Source organism: Chlorocebus sabaeus, chromosome 2, assembly GCF_047675955.1.
Source record: "Chlorocebus sabaeus isolate Y175 chromosome 2, mChlSab1.0.hap1, whole genome shotgun sequence".
NCBI lineage: Eukaryota > Metazoa > Chordata > Mammalia > Primates > Cercopithecidae > Chlorocebus > Chlorocebus sabaeus.
In genome coordinates this window covers 90,191,970-90,214,012 of record NC_132905.1, presented here as the reverse complement: position 1 = coordinate 90,214,012, position 22,043 = coordinate 90,191,970, and the positions used below count along the sequence as shown (strand labels likewise).

Sequence of the window (22,043 nt, the reverse complement as noted above, 5' to 3'; positions counted from 1 at the left end):
GGAGAACTGTGACATCATCACGACTCAGTCTTCTCCATGCAGAACTGGCTAACCTGCCTGTATCTCTGTTACTCTGACTCCACCCTCTCTCTCAGGTCCTTACTTGAGGTTCCAGAGGTGGGCCCCTGCTGTGATCTCCTACTGTGCTTCTCCCAGTATTTCCTTTTTTCTCCTCAAGATCATTTGGTCTGGACGCGGTGGCTCACATCTGTAATCGCAGCACTTTGGGAAGCTGAGGCGGGTGGATCACGAGATCAGGAGTTCAAGACCAGCCTGACCAACATGGTGAAACCCCATCTCTACTAAAAATACAAAAATTAGGTGGGTGTGGTGGCATGTACCTGTAATCCCAGCTATTTAGGAGGCTGAGGCAGGAGAACTGCTTGAACCTGGGAAGCGGAGGTTGCAGTGAGCCGAGATCATGCCACTGCACTCCAACCTGTGCAACAGAGTGAGACTCCTTCTCAAAAAAAAACAAAAAACAAAAAAACAGTCATTTGGAACCTTGTTTTAAGGATATGGGGCTATTTAGGTTTTCTACTTCTATTTTTTTTTTTTTTTTTTTTGAAACAGGGTCTTCTCCGTCACCCAGGCTGGAGTGTAGTGCTGTAGTCATGGCTCACTGTAGCCTTAATCTCCTGAGCTCAGGTGATCCTCCCCTCTAGCCTCCCCAGTAACTGGGACTACAGGTGTGCCACAATCATGCCTGGCTAATTTTTAAATTTTAAAAAATTTTTATTTTAATTTTTATTTTTGAGATGGGGGTCTCACTGTGTTGCTCAGGCTGGTTGAACTCCTGGGCTACATCGATTCTCTCTCCTCGGCCTCTCAAAGTGCTGGTATTACAGGCTTGTGTCACCGTGCCTGGCCCAGTTCTCCTTGAGTGACCTTAATTTCTGTTTTTCACTATTTTAGTTTGTTAAATAAAGCATTGATCCTGTTTTATCACTTGGCAGGAAAACTAGACAATCCACCAGCCCAGGAGGGGACAAGCAGGATTAATCCTCCTCCTCGTCATCTCTGGCTCCAGCCCCACCCTGGCCCATCTTGGCATTCTTCCTCTTCACGTGGCTGGGGTGGCCACCCCCATAGGGAGGCAGAGGGAGAAGTCGATTGCTTCTGGGAAATCAGGCGGACGGTGAAAAACGGGATGTTCACCACTTGCTCATGGACACAGATATGACCTGGCGGATGAGCACACAACCGTGGCGGATGGACACACAACCGAGGCGGATGGACACACAACCGTGGCGGATGGACTTACCCAAGCCCAGCTTGAAGACCTGGGTCTGTAGGCATCTCTCTAAGAAATCATCGATCTTCAGGCCCACAATGTAATCCAGCTTCATCTTTCTCTCAACCAGCTCCCCAGTGCGGACCAGCTGCTGCAGCAGGGCAGTGACTTCAAACAGAAGCCGTGGGTCCTTCTCATCAAGTGTCAGCGGCTCCCTGGCAGCCTTGTGGATCTTGACCGGGGTAAATTTGACCCTCTACACCTCACATTTGTTTTGGAGCCCATACTCACCAATCAGCTTCAGCTTTTGGTCGAGATGAGATTTCTCGAAGGGTCTCTGCGGGGTCACGTAAGTTTTGCGACAAACCCAGCTCCGGGCCGCTGGCATATTGGCTCCACTTGCCCGTCTATGCCTAAGCGCAGGCCCTGGTCATTAAGAAAGAGCTCAAAATTTTTATATGTTTCATCTAAGATGTTGATTCTATCGATACAAAGTTGTTCATAATATGCCCTTATCCTTTTACCATTGGTAGTGATGCTACCTGTCTGAGATTGGTGTCTTTCGTATTTTTTTCTGATCTGTCTGGCTAGAGGTTTATCAATTGTTTTGATTTTCCTCAAACTTTTGGTTATGATGAGTCTCTCTCTCTCTCTCTTTTCCTGATTATATTAATTTCTGTTCTGTTCTTTGTTTCCTTTCTTCTCCTTACTGGATTTTATTTGCTCTTTTTCTAGTTTCTTACTGTAAAGGCGGAAGTCATTGATTTGTTTTGATTTGAGACTTCTTTTCTAATGTAGGCAGTAAGTGGTGTAAATTCCCTCTTAGTATGACTTTAGTGGCATCTCACATTGATGTTTTCACTTTCATTCAGTTTATTTTTATTTTCATTCTTATTTATTTATCTTTTGAGACAGAGTCTTGCTGTGTCACCAAGGCTGGAGTGCAGTGGTGCAGTCTGAGCTCACTGCAGCCTCCACCTCCTGGATTTAATCAATTCTTGTGCTCCAGCTTCCTGAGTAACTGGGATGCGCCTTTCACCATGCTCAGCTAATTTTTGTATTTTTAGTAGAGACGGGGATTCACCATGTTGGCCAGGCTGGTCTTGAATTCCTGACCTCAAGTGATCTGCCTGCCTTGGCCTCCCAAAGTGGTGGGATTACAGGCGTGAGCCACCATGCCTGGCTAGAAGTGTATTTTTTAGTTTCCAATTTACTTGGGGATTTTTCAAGCTATCTTGTGATTGATTTCTAACTTAAATCCATTGTGGTCAATGAACTTACATTGTACAACTTAACTACTTCTTAAATAATTTCAAAAGCTGAGAGAGATATTTAAAGCATGTTTTTATGTAATGATAATAATCTCAGAGAGAACACAGTTGAAGAACAGGAAGAATTACAAGAACAAAATGTGTGGGAAGACCAAGCACGGTGGATCCAGGAATCAGGTGGGAGCGTGGAGGGGGAAGCAGTGCACTTCTTCTCTTGTAACAGAAGGGAAGGCAGAGTGTGTGGGTTTAGACCCAAGCATGTTGGGGAAACTAAGGCCTTCCTGAGGGCATCTGCTATCTCTTTGGAGGGTGACAGATTTGAGGTCATAATTGAGAGGCATTAGTTTGGGGAAATTGAGGACAGTAGTCATTTTGCAGATTGGGAAAGTGATTTTTTTTTTTTTTCTAGGCTCTAAAAAGAATGGTAGGGGCTGGGCACAGTGGCTCACACCTGTAATCCCAGCACTTTGGGAGGCCAAGGCAGGCAGATCACTTGAAGCCATGAGTTTGAGACCATCCTGGCTAACATGGTGAAACCCTGTCTTTACTAAAAATACAAAAAAAAAAAAAAAAAAAAAAAAATTAGCTGGGCATGGTGGCAGGCACCTGTAGTCCCAGCTACTTGGGTGTCTGAGGCAGGAGAATGGTGTGAACCCAGGAGGTGGAGCTTGCAGTGAGCCAAGATCACGCCACTGCACTCCAGCCTGGGCGACAGAGCGAGACTCTTGTCTCAAAAAAAAAAAAAAAAGGCAAGTGTGGTAGCATCCATCTGTAGTCTCAGTTACTTGGGAGGCGGAGGTAGGAGAATCACTTGAACTCGAAGGGGGTGGGGGGGGGGGAGGTTGCAGTGAGCCGAGATCACACCACTGCACTGCAGCCTGGCAATAGAGTGAGACTCTGTCTCAAAAAAAAAAAAAAAGAAAAAGAAATGGCTCTGGTTATTGCCATCAACAGAATAATGCCCCTCCCCCAAGAGGTCTGCATTCCAATCCGCAGAGACTGTGAATGTTGCTTTCCTTGACAAGAGGGACTTTGCAGAAGTGATTACAGATCTTGATGTGGGGAGACTAGCCTGGGTTATCCAGGTGGGCCCAGTGTAGACACAAGGGTCTTTGTGAGAGGGAGGCAGAAGGGTCCGAGACGAAGATGTGGTAGAAGTAGAGGTCAGGTGAGATTTGGAGATGGAGGAAGGGCCTGTGCCAAGGAACACAGCCTCCGGAAGTTGGCAGGACAGCAGAGGGGTTCCTCCCTCAGGGACTCTGGAAGGAGCACGGCTCTGATTCCTTGACTTTAGGACTTCCAACCTCCAGAACGGTAAGATCATACGTGTATGTTGTCTCACACCCCCTCAGTTTTTGGTAATTTGTTATAGTGGCCATAGAAAAGGACTACAGTTAGAGGAAGATTCCTACTTTCTGTCCTGGCTGAGAGGAAACACTTTTCTCTTGTACTTAGTACAGGCTTGCACAAATAATTGGAATTGTGAGCAGATCTTTTAAGAAAAAGACTGGGCCGGGCACAGTGGCTCACACCTGTAATCCCAACACTTTGGGAGGCCAAGGCGGGTGGATCACAAGGTCAAGAGATCAAGACCATCCTGACCGACATGCTGAAACCCCATCTCTACTAAAAATACAAAAATCAGCTGGGTGTGGTGGTGCGTGCCCGTAGTCCCAGCTACTCGGGGAGGCTGAGGCAGGAGAATCGCTTGAACTCGGGAGGCAGAGGTTGCAGTGAGCTGAGATTGTGCCACTGCACTCCAGCCTGGCAAGAGTGAGACTCCATCTCAAAAAAAAGAAAAAGAAAAAAGAAACATTGTGGGTTCTTGTGGTTAACTGCTGTGATTCTGTTTAGATTGGCTTTGCTATCACTTAGTGCTATTGTCCCTTTGTGTTTACAAATCATTAGGGTAAGAACCCAAACCTTTGCCAGTAACATGGCATTCTTCCAGGGTTCTTCTCCTTCCAAAGTCCTTTTGTGGTCTGAGGGACTGAATGTCCACAGCTGTTCCCTCATCTGCATCCAGCGGCTGTCTAAGCACCTGTGAGGTACCAGTCATGCTCAGGAGTGAACAGAGGGCTGGGGAGGGCAGGAGTGGAGCTCCCTGCCCTCGTGGCTCCTTATTGTATCTCCTACTTACTCACTGGGCAAAGTTCCCAATCTCTCAGTGTCTCAGTTTGCTCATCTGTACAATGGGAATAGTTTTAGTGCCTTGCTCTTGTGATTGCTGTAAGGAGTACAGCATGAATGTTTAATATTATAAAAGTGCTTTGAGCAGTACTGACAAACAGTAATATATAAATGTTTGCTCTTCTTACCTTTTTCAGCAAAGGCAGGCAGACACCATCTAAAACCATACATTCATGTCTTTACAACCATTGATTGGTGTTCTCCTGGGTAACAGGTACAGTCATGACTACCATTATTTGCTAGAGGCAGATAATGTGGGCAGAGGTGGGAGGTGAGGGGAACCTGTCTACAGCTTCACCTTAAAGAAAGCGTTCTCGACTCCCATCGCGTTCTAAGATAGTCTGGGTTGCAGAAGGCAAGCTTGGGCAGGAATGGGGCCCATTGTTTTTCTGGAAGTGAGATTAAGGTCAGGTTGAGTCAAACGAAGAGGTCAGCAAACAGCTTGGTAACTCCCCAACTCCTCTTCTCTATCCGTAGCTCTTCACTGCCTGCCCTTCTCAGGGGTGGATCACAAAGTGGTTTAGGGTCAGGACAGTGAGTTGAGTGCCATTGGGGGGTGTCAGGGAGAAGACAGTTCCTACAATGCCACCTCATGCAGCTAAAACCTCCCCTTCCTCTCCTAAGTGTTCTGTGTCTGAGCGCTGAGGACAGGACTATGCATGGTCCCAACAGGGCTTCACCAGGCAGGACAAGCAGGTGTGTGATTTGTATGCTTGGGGTCACCATGGTGGCTGTCCCTTTGCTACCCTGGAATTGGTTTCTAGTCTCTATATTCAGAGTGACTCAGGGAAAAGCATACTGCTTATTGTAAACACTGCTGACTTGGAGGAAGAGATTCTCCTTGCAGATGTGGTAGGAACCAGTTTAAGTGTGATGTCTGGAAGGCTGGGCTCTGTGCCTGAAAGGAAATCTGCCACGCCCTTGCTAAACTGGACGGAGAAGGGGCCATGGCAGGCTGGTGAAGCACCTGTGCTGGGAAATGTGGGTCCGAGGGCCCTAGTCCTGTCCTTGGGAACTGCATCGGGGTTTGTTTTAAAGCCTGTTCTTACCTCTTAGCTTGGCAAAGTATTGCCAAGGCTGGGGAAAACAGCCATTCATATATATTTCTGGTGAGTGTAATGTACCTCCTCCTTGGAGGGCAATTCAGCTGTTGTCTATCAAAATTAAAAATATGCATCTCTTCCTGGAAAGGGAATTGTTGGGGGAATTTATCCTACAGATACCCTCCCATGTGTGTAACGACAGCAGGACCAGGATGTTCTTTAAAAGCGGTTCCCAGCCAGTTTGTTACAAAGGTCACAAATTATTCAGCGAGATGATAATGGTTTTATGTTTTTTTGAAATGATAAATTGTAGCCTGTTGATCATTGTTAAAAATATTTGAATGCTATTTGTATGGCTTTCTCTGTGAACTTCAGTAATTATTTTGGACCGTTTGTGTTTGTAGAACTTGCTGCCAGACAGTGCCCCTTGTGGTTGAGTGGCTGCACTACATGGCATAGGTATCAGTTTCCTGGGGTCACCATAACTAAACAGCAAATACGGGTGCAGAGGTTCATTCTCTCATAGTTCCGGAAGCCAGAAGTCCGAGATCAAAATGTTGTCAGGACCATGCTCTTTTTTAAAGCGCTGGGAAAGAATCCTTCCCTGCCTCTTCCACTTGCTGGTGGTTGCTAGCAATCTTTGGCGTTCCTTTTCTCGGGGCAGCATCATACATACCAACCTCTGCCTCTGTCTTCACACGGCTGCTGTCTCTGCTGGGCATCTGTGTGTGTCTTCTCCTCTCCTCTTACTTCTTTTTTTTTTCTTCTTCTTGAGACAGAGTCTCACTCTGTCTCCTAGGCTGGAGTGCAGTGGCAAGATCTTGGCTCACTGCAATCTCCGTCTCCTGTGTTCAAGCAATTCTCAAGCCTCAGCCTCCCGAGTAGCCAGGATTACATGCACCTGCCACTATGCCTAGCTAATTTGTGTATTTTTAGTAGAGACAGGGTTTCACCATGTTGGCCAGGCTGGTCTCAAACTCCTGACCTCCAGTGATCCACCCGCCTCGGCCTCCCAAAGTGCTGGGATTACAGGCATGAGCCACAGTGCCTGACCCTTCTCCTCCTCTTATAAGGAGTCTTCCAGCACAATCTCATCTTAAGTAATTACATCTCTAAAGACCCTATTACCAAAAGGGCACATTCTGAGGTGGCAGGTGGATGTGAATTTTGAGGGGACACTACAGAATTAACCCACTATAGAATCTTTCTTTAATGTTTCTATTGATCCCTTTCAAATGGTCTAATATATTACTTAGCCTGAATTTTTTTTTTCTTTTTTGAGACAGTGTCTTGCTCTGTTGCCCAGGCTGGAATGCAGTGGCATGATAATGGCTCACTGCAGCCTTGACCTCCCAGGCTCAAGCGATCCTCCCACCTCAGCCTCTTGAGTAGCTGAGACTACAGGTATGTGCCACCATGCCTGGACAACTTTTTATTTTTATATATGTTTTTAAGAGGCAGGGTCTTGCTATGTTGGCCAAGCTGGTCTTGAACTCCTGGGCTAGAGCAATCCTCCTACCTTGGACTCCTAAAGTGCTGGAATTTCAGGCATGAGCCATTGCATCTGGACAGCCTGACTTGTTTATCATAAATTCTTTTTTGAGATGGAGTCTTGCTCTGTTGCCCAGGCTGGAGTACAGTGGCACGATCTAAACTCACTGCAACCTCCGCCTCCTGGGTTCAAGCGATCCTTCTGCCTCAGCCTCCCAAGTAGCTGGGATTACAGGTGCCTGCCATCACACCCAGCTAATTTTTGTATTTTAGTAGAGATGGGGTTTCACCATATTGGTCAGGCTGTTCTCGAACTCCTGACCTCAGGAGATCCGCCCGTCTCGGCCTCCTAAAGTGCTGGGATTATAGGCATGAGCCACTGTGCCTGGCCTATCGAAAATTCTTGTCTGCATGTCTTAGTCCATTTGTGCTGCTATAACAAAATACGTGAGACTGGGTAATTTATAAACAATGGAAATTTATTTCTTGTGGTTCTGGAGACTAGAAAGTCCAAGGTCAAGGTTCTAGGAAGTCTGGTGAGGGCCTGGTCTGTACTTCCAAGATGATGCCTTGTTGTTTTGCCCTCCAGAGGGGATGGATGCTTTGTCTTCACATGGTGGAAGGGCGAAAGGAGGGAGGCAGCTCCCTTATATATCTTTTATAAGGTCATTAATCCCATTTGTGAGGACAGAGCCCTCATGACCCAATCACCTCCCTGAAACCTCCACCTTCTAATACCATCATCTTGGTGATTAGGTTTCAACATATAAATTTTGGGAGGACACATAATTCAAACTACAGCAGCATATATAAAATTTAGTTTCCTTTTGGTACAGTTTGCTCTTATATTTTTCTATCATCATAGGAGTTTGCTATGGTTTGAATGCTTCTTCCCTCTGAAACTCACGTTGAAACTTAATCCCAAATGTAACGATATTGACAGGTGGAGCCTGTACGAGGTGATTGGGTCATTAGTGCTCTGTCCTCACCAATGGATTAATATATCATGGATTAATGGGTTAATGGATTAATGGGTTATCCTGGGAATGGGTTAGTTATTACAAGACCGAGTCTGTTGTAAAAGCCAGTTGGCATTCTCTTGTGTACTCCTTGCCATGTGACCCTACACCAACTTGGAACTCTGCAGAGGGTCCCCATTAGCAAGAAGGCCCTCACCAGATGCAGCTCCTTGACCTTAGACTTCCAGCCTCCAGACTGTAAGAAATGAATGTATTTTCTTTACAAATTACCCAGTCTCAGGCATTCAGTTATAGCAACAGGAAAGGGACTAAGATAGCCATCTTTACTGTTCTTGTTATCTGGTATTGGGTGTCTCTAAAGAGAATATAACTGGATTGTTAACTATTTCCTACCTTCCTTTGTTAGTGGCTTCATTTTTTTTATTCTTTCTTTTTTTTTTTTTTTTTGAGACAGGCTCCCTCTGTTGGCCAGGCTGGAATGCAGTGGCATGATCTTGGCTCACTGCAGCTTCAAACTCTTGGGTTCAAGCCTCCTGAGCAGTTGGGACTACAAGTGTGCACCACCAAACTTGGATAAATTTTTGGTAGACATGGGTTCTCACTGCATTGCTCAGGCTGGTCTCAAACTCCTGGGCTCAAATGATCCTACCCACTACAGCCTCCCAAAGTGCTGAGATTACAGGCATGAGCCACTGTGCCCAGACTTTTAGTGGGTTTTTAAAAATAGAAAGCTAATATTCATGGAGCTCTTGCTGAGAGTCAGGTGCTGCTCTCAACACTTCACAATGACCTGTGCGTTCCACTCTAACAAGAGACTTACCCCATATCATGAGCCAAGCATGCGGGGGACCCTCTTGAAAGCAGACACTAAAATGTCTTGGTAGCCACACTGATTTTCTTTTTCCTTCATAGCTGTCTTGTTGCTTTCAGTTCTGTGTCACCGCCTTCAGGACAGCCAGCTATCCAGGTTCAAGAGAAGATCCTGTTGCACTCATTCTGCAGGGACATTACACTTTTTGGGGAAGAATCTTTGTGCTGCTGTCAAACAACAGTTATCCTCTGTTATTTAGCAACCCTTGTTCTTTGAACATTTTCTTCTTCAAAAAATAGTTTTATTGAGATGTAATGTGAATTAAATCCCAGTTAAAGTACACAATGCAATGATTGATAGTATTTCACAGAATTGTATAACCATTACCACTATTTTGGGATGTTTTCATCACCCCTAAAAGAAACCCCATAGCCATTAGCAGTCATTCCCCATTTCCTTCCATGCCCTCATCCCTAGGCAGCCACTAACCTGCTTTCCATCTATATAGACTTACTGATTCTAGGCATTTCAGATAAATGAAACAGTAAGATGTAGCCCTTTGTGACTTTCACATACTGTGTGTGTGTGTGTGTGTGTGTGTGTGTGTGTGTATGTTTTCTTTTTTGAGACCAGGTCTCACTCTGTTGCTCAGGCTAGACACAATGGTGCAATCATAGCTCACTGCAGTCTTTACCTCCCTGGGCTTAAGTGACCTTCCTACCTCAGTCTCCTGAGTCGGTGGGACTATGGGTGTGCACCACCATGCCCTGCTCATTTTTTTGTATTTTTTTGTAGAGACAAGGTTGCACCATGTTAGCCAGGCTGGTCTCGAACTCCTGGGCTCAAGTGATCTGCCCGCCTCAGCCTCCCAAAGTCCTGGGATTACAGACATGAGCTAACACACCCAGCCTCTCTTAGTATGTTTCAAGGTTCATCTGTGTTGTAGCATCTTAATGGCTTTTAAAGTTAACATTTAGTAAGTTTGATTCTTGATAGGATTTATAATGAATTTTTAGTTCATAGAAATATTCTGAAAAATATTAATTGAACATCAAGTTGATACAATAAAGGAATAGACTTTGTGACTTCAGGAATCAGGTTTTTTCACAATTGATTCTATATGAATATAATATTTTGTCGCTTTTTCAGAATTTTAAGTAAAACTAATATTTCCATATTGTATTTCACTCATCTATGCTCAATCTAAAAAGGTTGAGTTGGTTTAAAGCATTCCTAAGAAGTGGCTGATGTAAGATGGATTAATTGATTCACAGACTCACCCTGTCGCCCAGGCTGGAGTGCAGTGGCATGATCATGGCTCGCTGTAGCCTCAACCTCCTGTCTCTCTTCAAGTTGTTGGGACTACAGGCATGCACCACAATACTCGGCTAGTGTTTTGTATTTTTTTAGAGATGGGGTTTTGCCACATTACCCAGGCTGGTCTCGAGCTCCTGACCTCAAGTGATCTGCCAACCTCAGCCTCCCAAAATGCTGGGATTACAGGCATGAGCCACTGTGCCTGGCCAAGATTTATTTTTTGAAATATCAAATTTCAAAAGTTTGAAAAAAACTGTGAAAAGTCTTTAGTCTCTTAAATTCTTTATATCTAAATATAACATTCTGTCTTCTAAATATAACATTCTATATATCTAAACATTATTATTATTATTATTATTAGACGGAGTCTCATTCTGTCGCCCAGGCTGGAGTGCAGTGGCGTCATCTCCACTCACTGCAAACTCCCCCTCCTGGATTCAAGCAATTCTTCTGCCTCAGCCTCCCGAGTAGCTGGGACTACAGGCACCCGCCACCATGCCCGGCAAATTTTAGTATTTTTAGTAGAGATGGAGTTTCCCATGTTGGCCAGGTTGGTCTCGAACCCCTGACCTCAGGTGATCTGCCCACCTCAGCCTCCCAAAGTGCTGGGATTACAGGCATGAGCCACCGTGCCCAGCTAAATATAACTTTTAAAGTTAAGTTTGTGTGTTAGTAACTTATTGCTACATAACAAGTTACTTCAAACTTCGGTGACTTAAAACATTTATTTTCTCAGTTTCTGTAGATCAGGAATGAGAGTAGCTTAGCTGGGTAGTTCCGCCTCGGGGCCTCTCGTGAGCCATCTTGCTGTCAGCTGGGGCTGCGGTCATCTAGGGGCAGAAAGCTTGTGGCTGGAGGCCTCAGCTCTTAGCCAAGAGGGTCCCTCCTTGGGTGGCCTCAAGACACTGCATCTGGCTTCCTCCAGAGTGAGTGAACCAAAAGAGGGAGAAAGAAGAAAGCCAAACTGTGTTTTATGACCTAGTTACTTCTACCATTCCTTCCGCATGTCTGCTGGTCACACAGAGCAAGTCTGATCCAGTGTGGGAAGGGCCTACCCAGGGTCTGAAGAACAGAAGGCAGGGATCATGGGACGGTCTTGGAGGCCGGCCACCACAAGCTGGACAGTCATCTGACTCCCTAGACTGGCAGTCAAAAAATCACTTACATTGCCCAGTAGGTAATACAGTAAAGATTAGGGAGGCGGAGCGCGGTGGCTCACACCTGTAATCCCAGCACCTTATGAAGTTAAGGCGGGAGGATGACTTGCGGCCAGGAGTCTGAGACCATCCTGGACATCACAGTGAGACCGCATCTTCACAAAAAATTTTAAAAATTAGCCATCTCCACAAAACATTTTAAAAAGTTAGCCAGATGTGCACCTGTAGTCCTACCTACTTAGAAGACTGAGGCAGGAGAATCCCTTGAGCCCAGGAGCTTGAGGCTGCTAGTGACCTATCGTCACGCTACCACATTCTATCCTGGGTGACAGAGGGACCCTCTGATCCTAACACATTTTTTTAAAAATTAATATTGCCAAGCACAGTGGTTCATGTCCGTCATCACAACACTTTGGGAGGCTGAGGCAGACAGATAGCTTGAGCCCAGGAGTTCCAGACCAGCCTGGGAAACATGGTAAAACTCCATCTCTTTAAAAAAGACAAAAAATTAGCCAGGTGCAGTGGTGCGCGCCTATAGTCCCAGCTACTTGGGAGGCTGAGGTGGGAGGATCACTTGAGCCTGGCAGGTGGAGGTTGCAGTGAGCCAAGATCATGTCATACCACTGCACTCCAGCCTGGGCAATGAGAGTTAGACCCTGTCTCCAAAAATATAAAAACAAAAACAAAAAGACAAGAAAGAAAAGAAGGAAAGAAAGAAAAGAATACTGCATGGATCATGTGAACATATTTCATATGTATGTACAGATACAAATGTGTATTGAAAAAGTGTGTGTTTCCAAAGCAAAAATTCAGCTTTGGAAAAGTGAGTTTAGGAATTGTTTACTAGTAGCTACTAGCCAGTGTTATTAATACAAATTTAATTCTAAAAAAAGTTATAGCTACTAGAATAATATTTACATGTACTTGAGGAATGGCTCGAGTGTTGTTTTTGAAATAAAACTGTGCTGTTCAACAAGGTCTTCACATAGCAAGCACTTACTGTTAATGTTACCAGCCTGAACGAGATGTTGGCATCAACATACACTTCCAAAGACTTAGTACAGAAAATTGTTAAGTACCTCGCTAATGTTTTTCATGCTGATCGTACTGCAAAATACATCATTTTCCAATGATATTTCATGTTGGGTGAAATTAAATGTTAAAATGTTAGTTTTTTTTTTTTTTTTTTTTTTTTTTTTTTTTTGAGGTGGAGTTTCGCTCTGTCGCCCAGGCTGGAGTGCAGTGGCGGGATCTTAGCTCACTGCAAGCTCCGCCTCCCGGGTTCACGCCATTCTCCTGCCTCGAGACTCCCGAGTAGCTGGGACTACAGGCGCCCGTCACCTCGCCCGGCTAGATTTTTGTATTTTTTAGTAGAGACGGGGTTTCACCGGGTTAGCCAGGATGGTCTTGATCTCCTGACCTCGTGATCCGCCCGTCTCGGCCTCCCAAAGTGCTGGGATTACAGGCTTGAGCCACCGCGCCCGGCCAAAATGTTAGTTTCACATGTTTCTTTTTTACTGTAATGTGCGACTACAGAATTTGAAATGACATGATTGCATTTGTAGCTGAAATTCTGTTTCTTTTGGTTAGTGATGATTTGAAATGGAAAAGTTTGCCTGGACTCAGAATTCATTGACAATATCACAAGACAATATCAATTTGTGAATGCAAAGAAAAGCTATTAGATTTCAGGACTAGACTATTGCTTTGAACTATGAATTAAATAGATTAAATTATCTGAAATCTAGTTAATGGCAAGAACAGGAAATGTTTAAATAGGGATAAACAGTCTCCTGTTTGTTCCCACCTACTTGAGCAAACACATTTTCTTTTCTTTTTTTTTTTTTTTTTGAGAAGGAGTCTCGCCCTGTTGCCCAGGCTGGAGTGCAGTGGTGCAATCTCGGCTCACGGCAAGCTCCTCCTCCTGGGTTCACACCATTCTCCTCCCTCAGCCTCCTGAGTAGCTGGGACCACAGACGCGCACCACCACGCCCAGCTAATTTTTTGTATTTTTAGTAGAGATGGGGTTTCACTGTGTTAGCCAGGATGGTCTTGATCTCCTGACCTCATGATCCGCCTGCCTCGGCCTCCCAAAGTGCTGGGATTTCAGGCATAAGCCAACGCACCCGGCCTGCAAACACATTTTCTAATCAATGGTAACTCTAAAAAAAAAATGGAAGCGATCATCTTTAAAAAGTTATCTTGATCAGGAATTGCATCTAGAGAGTCCTCATTATTCATTAACTCCATTTTGTGAATTCAACTACTCACTAAAATTTACTTGTAACTCCAAAATCAGTTCTCCTGACACTTTTGCAGCTGTTTGTAGATATGCACAGAGTGGCAAAAATTTTTATCACCTAACATGTATGTTCGCAGATGAAGTCAAATAAGGTGACACCCTGCCTTCTTCTTTTGCACTCATATTGTAAATCAGTGTCCTTTTTGTGGTCTTAGTGCCACATTTTTCACATTTTTGTGCCTTTTGGTGGTGATTTTTTTTTTTTTTTTTTCCTGAGACAGAATCTTGTTCTGTTACCCAGGCTGGAATGCAGTGGTGCAATCTCAGCTCACTGCAACCACTACACTCTGGGGTTCAAGCAATTCTCCTGCCTCAGCTTCCCTAGTAGCTGGGATTACAGGTGTGTACCACCACGCCCAGCTAATTTTTGTATTTTTAGTAGAGATGGGGTTTCACTATGTTGGCCAGGCTGGTCTCGAACTCCTGACCTCAAGTGATCCACCCACCTTGGCTTCCCAAAGTGTTGGGATTATAGGCGTGAGCCACTGTACCTGTTCAAAATGGCTCCATGCAGAGTGCTGAAGTGCTGTCCAGCATTCCTTGGCACAGGAAGGCTGGGATGGGCCTTCGATAGTCTTCGTGTCAGGCATGAGTTGTAGTGCTGTTGGCTGTGAGTTCAGCGTGAATGAGTTAACAATACAGTCCATCCAGAAAAAGGAAGAGGAAGACTGCCAATCTATGATGAAGCTATGGAGAAGTGGCTACATTTGTGGATTCCTGAGATGACGACCCATTTAACCAACCATAGCAGACAGCACTGGGAAGCTGAAAGCCCAAGAAACTTCCAGTCACGCAATACAGGATCAGAACATTGTTAAACCCTTCTCAGCCATTGCTGGTCAGCAGCACGTTTCAGAAGGTGACACGGAGTGAAAAACATCAAGTTGCAGGTGAGGCATGTTCTGCAGATCAGGAGACTGGAAGAATTTTTAAAATACCTGCCGAGTGTTATACAGGAAAAGCATCCTGTGGAAGAACAGGTTTTCAATGCTAATGAAACTGGTTTGTTATGCAAGAAAGTTGGCAAATGAACCTATACCACAAGTGGCATTCCAGTTAACAAAAATGTGGCCAGAGGCTCATAGGAACTTAACCCTGTATTTCCACTAGGAGCAATAATTTAGTATTAACAGATTCAGTGTTTGCAGTAACTTTATAGAACATAACTGTGGTGAATAATGAGAATCAACTATTTCAGGCATAAAGCCTGATATTTAAAATATTAAATCTTATAAAGCCTGATATTATAAATTTAAAAATTAAAAAAAAAAAAAATCAACTTCCTCAAAATAATTAAAGACTTAGAAGTTTTGTATAGGCCAGGTGTGGTAGCTCATGCTTGTAATCCCAACATTTGGGGAAGTTGAAGTAGGAGGATTACTTGAACCCAGGAGTTTGAGACCAGCCTGGGCAATAGAGACTCTGACTCCAAAAAGATAAAATAAAATTACATGGGTGCGGTGGCGCACACCTGTAGTCCTAGCTACTTGAGAGGCTGAGGTGGGAGGATCCCTTGAGCCCTAGAGTTTGAGGTTGCAATGAGCTAGGATCATGCCACTGTACTCCAGCCTGGGTGACAGAGTGGGATCCTTGGTTAAAAAAAGTTTTATATATAAATTCAATATCAATATCTTTTCCTGTATGTATGTTTGTGCGTTTAATAACTATATGTCAGGTGTGGCGGCTTACACTTGTAATCCTAGCACTTTGGGAGCCAAGGCAGGTGGATTGCTTGAGTCTAGGAGTTTGGGACCAGCCTGGGTAATATGGTGAAACCCTGTCTCTACCAAAAGGATACAAAAATTAGCCAAGTGTGGTAGTGCATGCCTGTGGTCCCAGCTACTTGGGAGGCTGAGGCAGGAGGACAGCTTGAGCCCAGGAGGGGAGGTTGCTGAGGTCATTTCACTGCACTCCAGCCTGGGTGACAGAGAGCCTGTCTGAAAAAACTAACAAAACTATATAATACAAATAATATAGGCTGGGCATGGTGGCTCATGCCTGTAATCCCAGCACTTTGGAAGGCTGAGGTGAGAGGATCGCTTGAGCCCAGGAGTTCCAGACCAGCCTGGGTAACGTATAAGACCTTGTCTCTACTAAAAATAAAAAATTAGCCAGGTGTGGTGGTGTGCACCTGTGGTTCCAGGTACTTGGGTGGCTGAAGCTGCAGTGAGCCATGATCATGCCACTGCATTCCAGCCTGGGCAACAGAATGAGAACTTGTCTCATTAAAAAAAGAAAATATATTATTAGTAACCTTTTCCATCAAGGTCCAAGGTAAATGACCTCAGTGCCTTCAATTTGCTTCAGTGTGTTATATAAATATTAACATATTTGTGTGTGCTAAGAGATGAGAATAATTGGGAAATATGACATTACAGACTTATTTATAACTTATTTATACATCTCAAATAGCCCCATGACCATCCTTAATAGAACGATTAAATACTCACATGATGAGATGCTATGCAGCCATTAAAAAGAATGAGGCAGCTCTAAATATTGTAAAAGGGAAGAGGCTTCAAAATGTATTAAGTGAGGAAAGGAGGTGGGGCACAGTGGCTCACGCCTCTAATCCTAGGACTTTGGGAGCCTGAGGTGGGAGGATTGCTTAAGGCCAGAAGTTTAAGATTAGCCTTGGCAACATAGACCCCATCTCTACAAACAATTTTTAAAAATTAGCTGAGTGTGGTGGTGCGTATCTGTGGTCCCAGCTACTCCCGGGGCTGAGTCAGGAGGGTCGCTTGAGCCAAGGAGTTTGAGGCTGCTATAAGCCATGATTGCACCACTGCACCCAGTCGGGGCAACAAAGCAAGAGGAGGAGGAGGAGGAGGAGGAAGGGGAGGAGGAGATGGAAGGGGAGGAGGAAGGGGAGGAGGAGAAGGAGGAGAAGGGGATGGGGAGGAGAAGGAGAAAGAGAAGGAGGAGAAGGAGAAGAAGGAGAAGCAGGTGGGCGCAGTGGCTCATGTCTGTCATCCCAGCACTTTGAGAGGCTGAGGTGGGTGGATCACTTGAGGTCAGGAGTTCCGGACCAGCCTGGCCAATGTGGTGAAACCATGTCTCTACTGAAAATACACACACAAAAAAAACAGCCAAGTGTGGTGTTGTGCATCTGTAATCCTAGCTACTTGGAAGGCTGAGGCAGGAGAATCACTTGAACCTGGGAGGCAGAGGTTGCAGTGAGCCGAGATCACGTCACTGCACTACAGCCTGGAACACAGAGCAAGTCCCCGTCAAAAAAACAAACAAAAAAGAAAGAAAGAAAGAAAGAAAAGGGTACTAGTGTATTTATTAGTTTTCTATTGTTGCCGTAGCAAATGGTCTCAAATTTAGGGGCTGAAGACACAAACTTATGACCTTCTGATTCTAGGGTAGGAAGTCTGACACAAGCCTCACCTGCCTGAGACCAAGGTGCCAGCAGGGCTGCCTGCCTTACCGGGGACCAAGGAGAGAATCAGTGCTTTTGCACCTGCATTACTTGGCTTCCTTTAGCTTCAGTAACAGCAACTCTGGGTCTCTCTAACCCCAAAGTCACATCTTCTGACTACAGCCTGGGAAGGTTCTCAGCTTTAAGGATTTGTGGGATTACATGGGGCCCACCTGGATAATCCGGGCTAATCTGCCACCTCAAGGTCTTTAACTTTAATCAGCTGCCAGTCCCTATTGCTGTAGCACATATTTACTGATCCCAGGCATTAGGACATGGACATCTTGGTGAGGAGGCTTTATTCCGGCTACCATGGTGTGCTACTATTTGTATCAAAATATTTGCTTACTTACACTGTCTCTGGAAGGGGACATAGGAAGCTGGTAACAGCAGTTGCTTCTGGGGAGGACTGGGTAGCTGGGGGATATGGAGGCTGACTTCCCACTGTATCCAGCCTTCGTTCATTTGGGTTTTTAATCAGTGTGCATCTATTTACTTGAAAAAGTGAAGAATTGGCCGGGCACAGTGACTCACACCTGTAATCCCAACACTTTGGGAGGCTGAGGCGTGTGGATCACTTGAGGCTGGGAGTTTGAGATCAGCCTGGCCAACATGGCAAAGCCCCATCTCTACAAAAAGTTGGCCAGGTGTAGTGGCACATACCTGTAATCCCAGCTACTCAGGAGGCTGAGGCAGGAGAACTGCTTGAACCCTGGAGGTGGAGGTTGCAGTGAGCCAAGATTGTGTCATTGAACTCCAGCCTGGGTGACAGAGCGAGACTCTGTCTCAAAAAAAAAAAAAAAAAGAAAGAAAGAAAAAGTGAAAGTTTAAAGCTCTTAAGCGACATGGTGGTGGTTCATTGATGTGGTGTTTTTGCTTTCTTGCTAGTAGTGGAAGTTATCTGAGATACTAGCAGCAAATCTGTACAGGTCTGCAGCAGCCTCAACTCTTCCTTCCTCAGAAGAAAAAATTAGATGGAGTGTCATAAGGCAGGAAAAGAGACCGAGGCAAGCCTTAGAGTGTAGTGGAAGTTGAAAAATATTTAGAACAGGAATGAAAGAAAGGAAAGTACACTTGGAAGAGGCCTAAGGCGGCACCTTGGAGGTCAAGTGCTCCGTTTGACCTTGGACCTAGGATTTTACATGCTGGCCTGCTTCTGGCGTCTTGCACCCCTTTCCCTTCATTCTTCCCTTAGGGTGAGCCACCCGCATGCACAGTGACCTGCTTGCGCTTGGGAGGCGAGCATGTTTGCGGGAGTTGCGTGTGTTCACTGGAGCTGCCGGCGTGCTCACCTGAGCTGTTCTTCCTATTTCTGGTGGAATGGCCCCCAGAAGGTTACCCTCCGCCGTTTTGCCTCTGTGTGTGTGTGTGGTTTTGTTTGTCTGTTTGTTTCTTTTGAGTTAGAGTTTTACTGTTAGTTGTCCAGGCTAGAGTGCAATGGTGCGATCTCGGCTCACTGCAACCTCCGCCTCCCAGGTTCAAGTGATTCTCCTGCCTCAGCCTCCTGAGTAGCTGGGACTACAGGCGCGTGCCACCATGCCCGGCTTATTTTTTCTTTTAGTAGAGATGGGATTTCACCATGTTGGCCAGGCTGGTCTCGAACTCCTGACCTCGTGATCCATCCACCTTTGTCTCCCAAAGTGCTGGGATTACAGGCATGAGCCACCATGCCAGCCACCAGTGGAGTTTTTTCAGGTGCTTAGTACTGTATTCAAGATACCCAAGAATGTTACAGTAGGTAGCTAGTGGGGGCATGAGCAGGGCAGGAGACAGCTCCACCCACCCACCAGGAATGTCAGGAGACCATCAAGTGATGGCCCAGAGGGTGTCATACTGCCTGTCTATATTGGCTGCAGCTGGCACCAAGGAGAGGCAGTTTCCCAATAGATAGAAACAACTGAAATTGATAATTAGCAATTGCGCTCCAGGCTGGGCAACGAGAGCAAAACTGTCTCACACACAAAAAAAACCCACGGAAAAAAAAAAAAAAAAAAAAAAAAAACCACTGTACTGCCAACCACCATGACAGTCACTAGATGGCGCCCTTTCACTCTTTCTGGTGCCGCTGGTCACAGGGCTTTCTCCTTGCCTGGGCCATTCGTGTTGAACCCAGCAAGTATGGGTGACAGGCAGGCTTCACTGATTTCTGTACACATGTGAAGCCTGTTTCCTCCTCTGTAAAATGGAGGTTATAATAGTACCAGCTCATTATGAGCTGTATTAAAACTAAACGAGAGTGTACGTAAACATCTCTAAAAATAGCATACCTCGTAAGTAACCATTGACTAATGTTCACTATGGACATTAATGTCTACCTTCCTGGTTAGAAATTTTTCCCAGGCCTCTCTTCTTCCTAGTAAAGGGCAACTCGATCCAACCTTAGGGTACCCTTTCCTAACGCTATCTTAATTCTGTCCCAACCTATCAGTCCTTAGATGCCACAAACATTTGTTTCGGGTAAGAAAGAACTGCATTTTGTCTATTTAGCTTTGTAGGCAATATTTAAATTCCAGATCTACGTTCTGATTTTCCCAAATGGGGCCAGCTCCAAAAAAACCAAAGTTTGTATCAAATGAAGTGAAGTTACATGATAAATCTATGGCTCTTGTGAACAGATCTCAAAGTTATTGCCTTAGGGTTATGATGGAATTTGTAAACTTTTTTTTTTTCTTGAGACAGAGTTTCACTCTTGTTGCCCAGACTGGAGTGCCATGGCACAATCTCAACTCACTGCAATCTCTGCCTCGTGGGTTCAGACCATTCTCCTGCTTCAGCCTCCTGAGTAGCTGGGATTACAGGTGCCCACCACCACGCCCAGCTAATGTTTTTTATTTTTAGGAGAGTTGGGGTTTCACCATGTTGGCCAGGTTGGTCTTAAACTCCTGACCTCAAGTGATCCACCTGCCTCGGCCTCCCATAGTGCGGGAATTACAGGCGTGAGCCACTGCACCCAGTCAGTAAACCCATTTTTGATGGAACACAGGCTAGCACCACATTAGAAATGCTACCCCACTCTGTCCTATGGGGCATTTGTCATTTTGGGGCTTTGGTCCTCACTGATCCTTATTCAAGTATATATCTCTTTCCTTCCTTCCTTCCTTCCTTCCTTCCTTCCTTCCTTCCTTCCTTCCTTCCTTCCTTCCTTCCTTCCTTCCTTCCTTCCTTCCCTTTCCTTCTTCCCTTTACCTTCCTTCTTTCCCTGCTTCCTTTCTCCTTCCTTCCTTCCTTCCCTTCTTCCGTTCACCTTCCTTCCTTCCTTCCCTGCTTCCGTTCTCCTTTCTTCCTCCCTCCCTCCCTCCCTCCCTCTCTTCCTCCCTGAATTCTTGCCTCCTCAGAAGAATTTGGCAGAAGGGCATAAGGCAGAATAAGAGACGGGGTCAGTTGTCAGAGCAGGAGTGAAAGATTATTACAAAGCTTTAGAACAGGAATGAAAGAAAGGAAAGCACACTTGGAGGAGGCCCAAGTGGCAACCTGAAGGACAAGTGCCCCTCTTGACCTTGGATTTAGGGATTTAGATGCCGGCATACTTTCAGCTTCTTATGCATCTTCCCCTCATTCTTCTCTTAGAGTGCGGGGGAGCCGCGTGCGTGCACGGTGGCCTGCTAGGCTCGGGAGGTGAGCATGCGCGGTGTGTTTGCTACCGTCGTATGCATGCTCCCCTGAGGTAGGTGTTCTTCACTTTTCTGGTGGAATGCACCTGGAAGGTCATATGCCAGTTAAACTCTGCTATTTTGCCTCTTAATGCACATGCTTGAGCCTACTCACCCAATTCCTGAGATCTTAACGGGAAGCTGCCAATCACCAGTTTCAGGTGTTTTTTCAATCTATTGGGAAACTGTCTTTCCCTGGTGCTGGCTCAGACCAGTTACTATTTTAGAAAGGCAGAGTGACAACTGCTGGACCATCACCTGACATTCCTGGTGGGGTGTGGGGGCCTTCTCCTGCCCTGTTCATGTCTGACTACTACTCTCTGTAGCATTACCTGGCATAGATTCCAGCTAAATATGAGTTCCTTTCTGGTAATGACCATAATGAGTGATTGAGGCACTAAGAAGAAGAGGGCATCAGCTAACAGAACAGGAAGCTTTGCAATGCTTTTTCATACAATGTCTGGAATTTATAGATAACACAAATAGTTTAGGTCAGGGGTTGCTGTTATTATTATCACTTTTTTAACTCCTAGGGCCGGGTGGTGGTGCCAAGGTTGTCTGACTATTTATCTTACTTTTGCTTCTTTCCAACTTTTTGCTTTCTGTCTTTCCTCCTGTCTTGTGAACTAGGCAAGGTCGGGGGAGGAGGGCAGCAGGGGTAGTAGTGGTCTCCTTCCTTAGTGCGACACAGCACCCAAGAAGAATAAGTACTCCCATGATGGCTGCGAGGGAAGTAAGAATTGAGGCTATTTTTCTTTTCCATTTACTGAACCACTTTTTTAACCATCCTATAAAGGGGTCATTTACCCCTGAGTTTTTGGCTAACTCATTGGATAGAGCAATCAGACCTTGCAGTGCCTTTGTTATACTTCCATTAGGGGCAGTGTTGTTTGGGGATGAAGGTACAACATTGAGTTTTAATTATGATGCAAATTCCTCCTTTTCCTGCTAGTATCATGTCTAAGGCTATCCTATTTTTCCCAAGCCATCTGGCTAGTAGCCCCTAATTGCTCAGCTATTCCTTTAACAGCATCTCTAATGTAGTTAATGGATGGCTGTTGGTTGTAATAAATGTAGTTTATCCAATTTATGTTTTATTGTCACCCACCAAAATATTGATTCAAATCCTGCAGATATTTGATTTTGGGCTTTTAATTGATCTGGTATTTGCTT

General features: G+C 45.2%; 1 protein-coding gene and 1 pseudogene across 4 annotated transcripts in view; one reads left to right on the top strand and one right to left on the bottom strand.

The window, feature by feature from the left end:
• SETD4 (SET domain containing 4) overlaps positions 1–22,043 on the top strand; it is a 107,547-nt gene that overhangs the window by 20,870 nt on the left and 64,634 nt on the right. The window contains exon 2 of one of the 4 annotated variants that reach the window (XM_073010439.1): positions 957–1,476. The exons of 1 other annotated variant lie outside the window; for it this stretch is intronic. The gene's annotated coding sequence lies outside the window, so the exon portion shown is untranslated. Of the gene's footprint in view, positions 1–956; positions 1,584–14,462; positions 14,687–22,043 lie in introns of those variants that run through there. 2 more of the 4 variants (XM_073010426.1, XM_073010443.1) reach the window with 2 other exon arrangements.
• On the bottom strand, positions 960–1,734 carry LOC140709947 (small ribosomal subunit protein uS4-like; annotated as a pseudogene).